Below are 10036 nucleotides of genomic sequence, written 5' to 3'. Positions count from 1 at the left end.
TTGCACAGGTATGTATGTTGCACAGAGCATTAAAAAGTTGCAGAGGTATGTATGTTGCACAGGTATGTATGTTGCACAGAGCATTAAAAAGTTAACATTTGCTTTTTGCCATGCAGTGTTTGCTGTGTTTTCACAGCAGCGATGAGGGATATGGCAATTAGGTTTAGCGTTAAGTGTAATTTCAGAAGTACTATTAGCTTAGCATTGAGGATTGGTCAAGCTCAGTTTAAGTGACCGTAGATATGTGTGAGAATAGGTACCACATTGTAGTAGTGAACTTGTAGATCATAACTCTGCCAGGGATTTGCCTCTGTATTTCCCTTCAAAAAAGATGACTGTTTCTCTGTAGATATGTAGCACAGAATCTGTTTCTAAACAGCTCCAATAAAATCTGTTTATTGGTGTCTCTTGTCTACATACAGCCACCTGTCTAAAAGCATAAATTCACATGTACAGAGTGGGCTATTCTCCCCTGCATAAGTATATGTCACCCCCATCGGCATCAATGAAAGCTGTGTGCTTACCAGCAGGAGAATAGATTCATATGCTGTGAAAAGGTATGGAATTCTGATTTATGGTCTGTGTTGCTTTTAATGGATATACCCGCAACAGCCACAGAGCTAAAAAACTGTAAGGTGTTAAAATAAAACATTTTACAGTGCAATATATTGCCTGCTTGTTAGTTAAAAGCACTACCAGGGAGCACGTTTTAGCTAAATTTGGTGGTATTAAAAATACATGTGGAGTATCCTTGCTTTCTTTTCCCCATTCTTGTGCTCCGTATTTCTCCAAGCATGACTTCCCTGTTCAAGGACTTGCTGCCTGTGACCTCTAGGGCACCGAGGGTGGACATTCTGTGTCGCTCGAGACAAAACTAAAATGAGAGCTTAAAGCAATTCTGAAAGATTTCAAGATAGGCTGCTGCCAACTCAGCTTCAGAAGAAGAAAAGGGAAAAGAAACTAGTTTCTGGAGTCGCCTGTCATCTGGATCATAGATAGCCATTTTGGTGGCGTCCTCAATGGATGTAAAGTAGCTCGTGCTTTCAGACTCTTCATGCCAGGGCTCAAAAGCCTTTGCAGAAACGTTTATTAAATATTTAAGCGTTTCCTCTTTCTGCCTCTCACTCAGCCACAGAGAGAGCCAGAGAGCAGCATTTTCTGAGCTCAGTGAGGTACCAGTGTATGACCGTAGTTCCTTGGGCTGACAGGCGAGGGTCAGCTTTGTTTTGGTGGATTATACTGCAGCCGGCGCCCCCCCCCCGTCCCGCCCCCAGTCTGTGAGGGCTCCCCTGGTCAAAACTACAAGTGCTAACGAAAGCACTTGGATCCATGTCCTTCTGTGTAGTCTTTAATTGAGGTGGCCTTTTAAAGAAACTCACAGCACTTTAGAGAATGGTTAATATTATATCTCAGCAGAAAACAATTATAGGCATAAAATTTAAGATTACCTCAAGCAGATCTTTTGTTTTGTTTTGTCATCCTTTAGAAATACTCCAGGAAATATTTTAAACCTAACCATACACATCAAGAGCCCATGGGCCTCATTATTAGAAATGCTGGATTATACTTGTTCGGTATTTTATGCTTTACATGTTTTACGCTCTGCCCAATTCTTGCTTTTAGGTGAGCATGAATCAAATCCAAAGGGACATTTTTAGCTATTCCAAGAGCTCTTGAGAAGGAATAATAGTATAAGTCGGTTTTAAGTTTCCTGGTAAAACCGCTTTTAATATTTAAATAAGTTTTCTTCTGAAATGGAGAACTTCAATAAGAAAGATATTTAATAGTTAAGTTACTTTAGCAACTGGCTTTCCTATTTCTTCCTTAAAATCTGGAATAGTGCTAAAATAAAATATAATGTAATATTTAAAATAAATATACCTAGGACCTGTGAAAATCCCACTTCACAGCATTTGTAGGGAAATGTAATGCATGCAAAAGTATACAGTAGTTTATATAGTAGTTTTATTTTAACTAGTACAATATAACAAACTGACATGCTGTGAAAAATAAATAACTTTTTGAAAATGCATTTTCCAAGTATGAAAGTAATATTGAAAAACAACTGAGGTAATCACTTTTGTATAGATTCTGAAAGTGGAAGAGAGGGGAAGAATAATTTATGGCTTAATGCATAGAGTTATACAAAGGTGTGAAGGATTTTCTTTTTTGTGGGACCGGGAAGAATATACTGTGCCATTTTGCAAAACAACTCAGGGAACACAGCTGACTTGGGAGTGAATGAGTGTAGAAGTCTTGACTAACTCATTTATGCCACGGACTTCCTTTGTTTTGGTCTTGGGGTTAGCAGATTGGATTCCTTTTTATTCCTTCATAGGGGAAAAAAAAAAAACCTCTTTTGGCTGTTAAATTCCAATTTTCCAAAGGAAGTAAACATTCCATCTTGGGCTTCTCACACATTCAGATAAACAAACCACTTTGAATCCCATAATGTTTATGGAAAGGAAATAGCCTCACCAATTTATATGTGGGGGTCCAGAGAAGATGTGACTTGCCTAGGGTCACACAGCCAGTAGGTATCTGGACAAGATCTCTTTCTTCCTAATCCCAGGAGTCTGGTAGTATCTGAGATTTTCATAGGCAATTCTAAGTGCCCAGGTACCAGGCCATGGCCAACATTGAAAGTATTGCTGTTAGTCTTGCTGATATAATTAGGTCCCAGAGCCCAAAGCAAACCAAGTATCATTAGATCATTGGCATTACCACGGAATGCCTTGGCAGGGATGGGGGGACAGGAGGTGGGGAGACTTGGTTTCCCTCCCTTAGTTTCTATCAGCCCCTCCTAGGCCTTTTCAAATAAACATACACTCTAAGTAAAAACTGTGCTTGCTTGCTGTGGAGCTTAGCTTCTGTACAAGTTTGCAAACTCCCCTCACCCTATAATAATCATGCCCTAAACTCCTTTTCTATGATATTCTAGAGCTACCACTGCATTCAATTTTAAGTGTTTTGGCTTTGAGTCTCTATATCTCTTGTTGGCGTGATTAGCTAGGTTCATCTTGATTGAAGAATATATACATAAAAAGCTATTTTCATTGGCTCTAAATATCTGGACTATGATTTAAGTGGTAGGTAGGGAAGGTGGGGGGTGGATTTCCCTCCTCATTTCCCTTCACTGCTTCCCATGGTGTTTTGACTTTTTGTCATGAGGTTTGTAGGTCAAAGAAAGAGGAAGGTGAGTCTATCTTTCTGTCTACCAAAAGGGATAGTGGCAGTGGGTCATGAGCTAAGAGAGAAAGGACTACTGAGACAAGAAAAGATCATAAATTCCGAGGATAACAAAGAGCAATGAAGGATGAAAAGAAAAATCAAGATGCTCTCCTACCATAGTTTCCAAGAACTGTGGTAAGTCCTTCAAAAATAGCTTTGACAGTCAGCAGATCCTTATCACTCTGGCATTGCCCATGAGCCTAGGGGAAGGCATTTGTGCAGAAACAGTCTTTGTAAATGCCTTGGACCCTCGTCCTATTTTGTTAGCTCTAAGGATGTCTGATGTGGCAGGTGGGAAGGTGACAGTGGTCCTTGTTACAGTGGAAGCTTAGGGGATTCAGGAGATGAATTTACTTTCCTATCTGGAAGTACTGACCCATCGCTGATGAGATGATGGAGCAGTTTAAGGGCAACTCTGGAATCCTTCTCATACTCCATTTGTCCTTCTCCTTTCCTGCATTATAAACTCAATCTCTAGTGAAGCCCGTGCTCCCCAGGGCCCAAGTCTCTAGTGACCAGGGCAAGGTGATAGGAAAAGAATAAAATTGTATCGTATTCTCCACCACTGAGCGAGGAACAGAACTTCCATTTTAGGTCTTTGGGGAGATTAACCCAAGGACCGAATCTTTAATGGTAAAATTCGAGGTCCTCTAAACCCAAGAGAGAGTGATTTTGAGGAGTGAGTGGTTATCACAATAATTTCCTGTATATGTAAAACCAGGAAGGATGATAATGTGAAAGGTAAATTCTGATCACCCATATCCTTCAGTCCTCACTCATAAAATGAGGCTGAAAAATTACTTCTTACCTACCCATGTAAAATATCTTGGGATCTGATTAAATAATAAGGGTAACCAACATTTCTTACGACATGCAAGACTATTGTGGTCATCCTTATATATAGATGAGGAAAATTGAAGCTTAGAGAAGCAGAATGGCTTCTACAAAGTCTGCAACTAGTTAGTAGAAACACTGGGATTTGCATCTAAGTCCTTTAAACTTCAGAGTCTGTGTACTAAACCACTATTGTCTATAACGTCCTTCAAATGTGGTCTAAGATCCTTCACCCCTTTGATTTATAGCATCAAACTGGTGTTGATAATTTAACCTTTAGTATTGTTTAATACCCAGAGCTGCCAACTGGATTTCCCGAGTTAGAACTCACAGTTTCTTTCGGCATTTACTTTTCGTTTATTTTGGTGGTTTTTACTGATGCTCTGTACAGCAGAAGTAAAGCTGAGGAATTTTCGGTGATTTAGGAATTTTCCCTTTCTCATAAGCTTTCATTGTTGATGGTTGATGGGCCTTTGTATTTATTGCTCCCTTGATGAAACAGTGTCCTAAACTCAGCTGGCTTGGTTCTCTCCAGCTCCGTCTCTGCCTCTTTGATGGCTTCAGTGAGCCAATAATATAATTAAGTCACAAAAATAGAAAATACCTAAGGCTTCTCCGGTTTGTTTTGAATTTTCTAGTAGGAAATACCCTCATTCCTTGATGTTCCCTTGCATATGTTTCTGAAAGAGCTCCATGTTGAGCCGGATTTTATTGAATGGCTTTTGTTTTTATGAGGGAAAAAAATGGGGATGGGGCATCGTCCTGAGTGGACCAGGTAGGTAGGAACCGTAGGGCAGGAGGATTATGAGCTTTGCTCTTGGTTTTTATTACCTGGAGCTCCATCATGAGTCTCAGGGTGGATTGAAATCCTATATTGAGGCCCAAAGTGAAAGGAAAACCAGGACAAAGAAATCCGCAGGGCAAGGGGTGGGGCTTGCTTAGCAAGAGCAATGGAAAACAACGACAATGAAGTAGCTTGTAGCTTGCCGCCTAATATGTGTAAAGCGTTGGTACAGGCAAGATGGAGTTAATTCAATGAAATAAATATAAAATACTCTCTCCTCTGTCAGGCCGCGCTGGAAGCGGGTCAGAGGTCACTGAGCCGCTTCACTGGAGCCCTAATCGATTTGCTGTCAGGGTGGCCTGCTGGGGTTTCAAGCTGGAGAGGAATCGAGAGGCGCTCTGGCCCAATTTCCATAATTGCTCACTGCCTTTAGTGTACAACCTTTTATGAAACACAAAAAATATATCATGGAATTGTATTGATTAGCCATTGGGCTGAATAATTCACTTAGTATTTATTACCTGACCCCAAGAGGTTAAATAAATCCACTATCTAACTTGGGTTTGTGAGAAATATTACTTATTCATTGAAATGTGGGCTGATTATTGCACAATAGGCCTGTATCTTTGTTTCTTGATTTTGCAAACAAAGTTAAGCCTTCTTGCATTTTGGGGCCAATAAGTCGGAAGAAAAAAGCGTTGTTTGAGTGCTCCCCAAAATAAGCCCAATAAAATCACTGCCGAATATAATTTTGAGGCAGTTTCTTGATCTTGAAATTGAATCATTTGAATCAAGTTTCAGCTGGCCCCAAACTTTATGGATGGAGATGAAATATAGACATGAACCTGGTTTTCATTGCAAACAGTGCATTTTACAATAATAGACTTACTAATGGCAAGATCTAAGCCCAGTTTTATTATTAGCATTTTTGGAAGCTTATCCTGTCATACTAAATACACAAATTAAGGGTCCCAGGAAACAAAGGTGTGTGTGTTAAGGGGGGAGTGGGTAGGTAGGAAGAAGACTCCTTCTTGTCTTAAAAATGAATTGACCACAGACAGATGATGATATTCATCCTAAAAAAGATGATTTCAAGCAACTTGAAAATATGATGGAATTTAATCTGTAGGGCATCTTTTGAATTTGTAAACTTTGGGGCAATCATTAATTATTTACAGGTATTTGCATATTTCTTTTACTCTGACTGAACAGTAAATCCGTTTTGATGTGCTATACATCCCAGTCACTACTACACGACACCCAAATTTAATTATGTTTTTGGTTGCCATAAGCTCTCACTGTCAAGATTGCAACCCTTCCTTGCTACAGCCCTCCCTCCAAAAAAGATGTTTTTAACTTTTGTGTAAAGTCTTTCTTCAGTTTCCTGTCCGCATCCTCCAGCATCTCAAAGCATTGTTTCTGAAGTTTAATGGAATTTGTTGTAGGTCAAGAAAAGGAAGCCATGTGAAGCTTTTGTTTTTTTCTCTCCCTTCAATGAAAGGGAAAGGAAAAAAAAATTCATTTGAATTCAGTGCTAACTTTATGTTTGTTGATCGTTTACCATTTTTGTATCCAGGATCTAATCTTACGGTTAATGGTAGGAAAAGCCAGGGCCCTGGTGTTAGCCTCAGAATCTGCCTTTCCTGTGCTGTGGAGTGGAAGGAAGAGAGGGCTGCAATGTGCACAGAACTTCCGAAAGCATGTTCAGGTGTGCCCCACTTCCCGTCTTCCATGTGGCTGCTCATGTGAATTTGGGCATTGCATTTAATTTTTGCGTTCCATGTTCAAATGATTTGTTGATTATCACTTTGGGAATTTTTAAGTTCGCGTTTTTGGTATTTGGTCTCTATATTTAGTTTGGGGGTGGGGCGGATGTGGGAGGGTGGAGAAAGGAGGGGAGGGAAAGAGAGGGGGAATAGAATATTTGACTTTTTTTTAATGTGACATTTTCAGTCTTGCTTTCTGTCTGTGTGGGGCTCAGTTAAATGGAGAACATAGTTAACGAAATGACTTGAGAGCTCTTGATAGCCTCTTGAGATAATTTGGTTCTAAGCACTGCACAAAATGCATTCTCTGCATATACTCATTCCAAGTGCTAATTGTGAATGCTAAATTTTTAAGGAAGCCAATGTCACAATACTGTTCATGGCAATTCCAAAATAAATATTAGTGAGACACTTTAAAAGGACAGGGTGGTGTAAGAGAGATAGAGGGACAGACAGTTTTTCTTGCCACGAAATTCTTTTGTAATTTAACATGGGCCCTGCCAAAAGGCACAGGAATTGCCCACGTTCAAGAATAATAAAATATAGCTAAGAGAACTATTGAAGAAGTTAGAAATATCACTTTGTTTTACGCCGGCTTTATGTAATAGTCCAAGGAAATTAGTTAGGAGCTGATCAAGGAACAGCGGTTTGTCTTGGTTTCTAAATATAGCTGTTTTGGGTAGATGAGGGGACTTTATTCCTACGATATACATACAATGAAAAGAGGCTGGACTTTGGAATCAGATGGTGCTGGGTTTGAGTCCTGACTACCACTGGTCCCTGAGCAAGTTAAGTAACTTACCTTGTTTCTCTAAGTTGTACATTGAGGGTAATAGTACCTACCTTCCCGGGGCTGTGGATCGAGGACCGAGGCTTGCAGGAGATGATTCTGGCACAGAATGTATAAATGACTGGTAGTTGTACTATTATTCTTCAGAAAATGAAGCAGGGGTATCTGTTAGAACCCATTGGTGTTGACTGGACATTTTGGGACTGGTCTTGGTGGAGATTCTAAACCGAAAACAAACCACATATTCCAGAGCATCCAACAATGCATTTGCTAGAAAACTTAAAAGGAAAACACAGTTTGACATTGAAAAAAAAATTCTTTTTAACCATTAAAATTCCTTCAAAGACGGGGGGGGGGGGGGGGGGGGGGTGGAGTATGGCAGATTTTCAACTCCCCTCCACAAATATGGAGGTTTTGTTTTTTATTTTAACTGAAAGTGGCCAAGATTTCCCAACTGTTCTATTTTTACAAATTTAAACGTTTCATCGCTGGGTCAGATTGAGGGCCTGTGTGGGAAACGGAGCTCTCGGCTAGCAGCACAGCAAGATTCCTGCTGTGTTGTGGTTTCCCTGTATTTTTACATTCCAGGCATTGCTGAACTGTGTGTAGAAGGGAGCTCTAAATCACCGGCGCTTTATGCGGGTTTGCAACCTTTTGATTTGGGCTTTGGAGTTAATGCGGTATTTTAAAACGAGATGGCCCCGCTGGTGAGTCCGCCCCGGACTTTGCCTCCTCCCCTTCTCCCTGCCCCACCCTCACTTCCCCAGTGGCGGTCAAAGGTAAACTTTATATAGCACAGGAAACATTTGGGACTGCTAATAAACAAATGTGAGACACGATGAAGCTTTAATTGTGGGATGTGCACACGCACTCGAGCACGAAAGTAAGCCTGGGTGACATGGCAAGGCGAAGGAGGGAGTTCTTGCTCCTCCCGAATGGACAGATTTCTTAGGGACAGATTCTGTGTCTTAGTGGATTCCAGGCACGTGGTGGGAGAGTTCTACGGGATAGTCCCTTCCCAGCCAGGGGTCCCCGGCTCTCCCTTGCTACAGATCCAGCCCTTGATCAGCCCCTGCTCCCTCAGTGGCCTCCCAGCTGGTCTCCTGGGCCCTCCACCCCGCCGTCCGCAGTGCCCGGTCCAGTCCTCCTTGCCCATGACAGCCACATTGGTCTCCATGAAGTCCAGTTCTGAACATGTCACTTCTGCTCACAGATGTTTGCTGGAGCACTCTGCCTCCTGAGTAAAGCTGAACTTATTTGGCTGTGGGCTCCAACCATGATTTTAGCCTCATATTCCTCGAATGTCCCCCAGGTGTCTCATGCTTCTGCGACCCAGACGCAGTCCCAACTTTCCCATCTCCAAGTTCTGACTTCCCTATTCCTCTGCCTGGCTACCTTTCCCACCTGCTCCTTCTGCAGGAGGCCGTCCTATAACCCCTCCAGAAGGAATCCCTCCTGCCTCTTTCTACTGCTTTTTTTCATGGTTGGATTTTTTTAAAATTTTATTTTATGATGTTATGCTAATCACCATATTACATCATTAGTTTTTGATGTGGTGATCCACGATCCATTGTTTGTGTATAACACCCAGTGCTCCATTCAATACATGCCCTCTTTAATACCCATCACCAGGCTAACCCATCCCTCCACCTCCTCCCCTCTAGAACCCTCAGTTTGTTTCTCAGAGTCCATAGTCTCTCATGGTTCGTCTCCCCCTCCGATTTCCCCCCTTTCATTTTTCCCTTCCTGCAGTCTTCTTCTTTTTTTTTTATTAACATATAATGTATTATTTGTTTCAGAGGTACAGGTCTGTGATTCATCAGTCCTACACAATTCACAGCGCTCACCATAGCACATACCTTCCCCAATGTCTATCACCCAGCCGCCCCATCCCTCCCACCCCCCACCACTCCAGCAGGATTTTAATTTAAAAATATATATATTTATTCAACCAATACTCATGGAGTATCTCTTCTATGCCAGTCCTTTGCTGGACGCTGAGCTGCAGAGAGAAATAATAATGCATGGGCCCCTGGCCATCAAGGTTAGTTTTAAACATTTTTTTTTCTTTAATAAGTTATAGAAGTGATTTAACTACATTACTGAAAAATTGGGAGAGAAATAAAAGAAGGAAAGGAAAACCCCACAATCCAACCATACTCATCATATTGCATTTTTAATTCATGTGGACTTTTAAAAAGTTATGATGGTATAACTACAGTGGTGTATTCTTTGTTTTAAATTCTTATTACATATGTGATTCTGTTATTATATCATATATATTTATATATAATTTTCCATGTGTCTAAATAGCTCATATTTAATGGATAATAAATTATTTTCCTATTGTTTAAGTTGGTTTTTTTTTCATTTTTCACTATTACAAATAATACTAATGAACAAATTCATATTATAGTTATTTTTATAATTTGGATTATTTTTTTAAAAGAATAGATTAAAAATTTAAGTGTCAGAAGTCCCTTTTCAAGTAAACTCTGTTCTATAAGGATCCCAATTATATATAAGACAGACTATGCTGGTTGTCATGGGGTAGGATATCTAAGCCCCCTCTCCGCCTTCCATAACCACCAGAGGCCTTGGGGCTCCTCTGCAGAGCCCTAGGGCTTTGTA

General features: G+C 40.7%; 1 protein-coding gene and 1 long non-coding RNA gene across 5 annotated transcripts in view; both read left to right on the top strand.

Annotated features, from left to right (window-relative positions):
• The window catches only part of LOC118016112, an 11041-nt gene extending 4863 nt beyond the window's left edge, over window positions 1–6178 (top strand). Inside the window, exon 2 of the long non-coding RNA XR_004680758.1 lies at window positions 9–6178. This is a non-coding gene — a long non-coding RNA (uncharacterized LOC118016112). The remainder of the gene's footprint in view (window positions 1–8) is intronic.
• The window catches only part of EBF1 (EBF transcription factor 1), a 397322-nt gene that overhangs the window by 57830 nt on the left and 329456 nt on the right, over window positions 1–10036 (top strand). The window lies entirely within an intron of this gene.

This window comes from Mirounga leonina, unplaced genomic scaffold (genome assembly GCF_011800145.1).
Source record: "Mirounga leonina isolate KUSES-001 unplaced genomic scaffold, KU_Mleo_1.0 Mir_104, whole genome shotgun sequence".
In the NCBI taxonomy this organism is placed as follows: Eukaryota; Metazoa; Chordata; class Mammalia; order Carnivora; family Phocidae; genus Mirounga; species Mirounga leonina.
The sequence above is the reverse complement of the archived record's forward strand: the minus strand, read 5'-3'. Positions and strand labels throughout refer to the sequence as shown.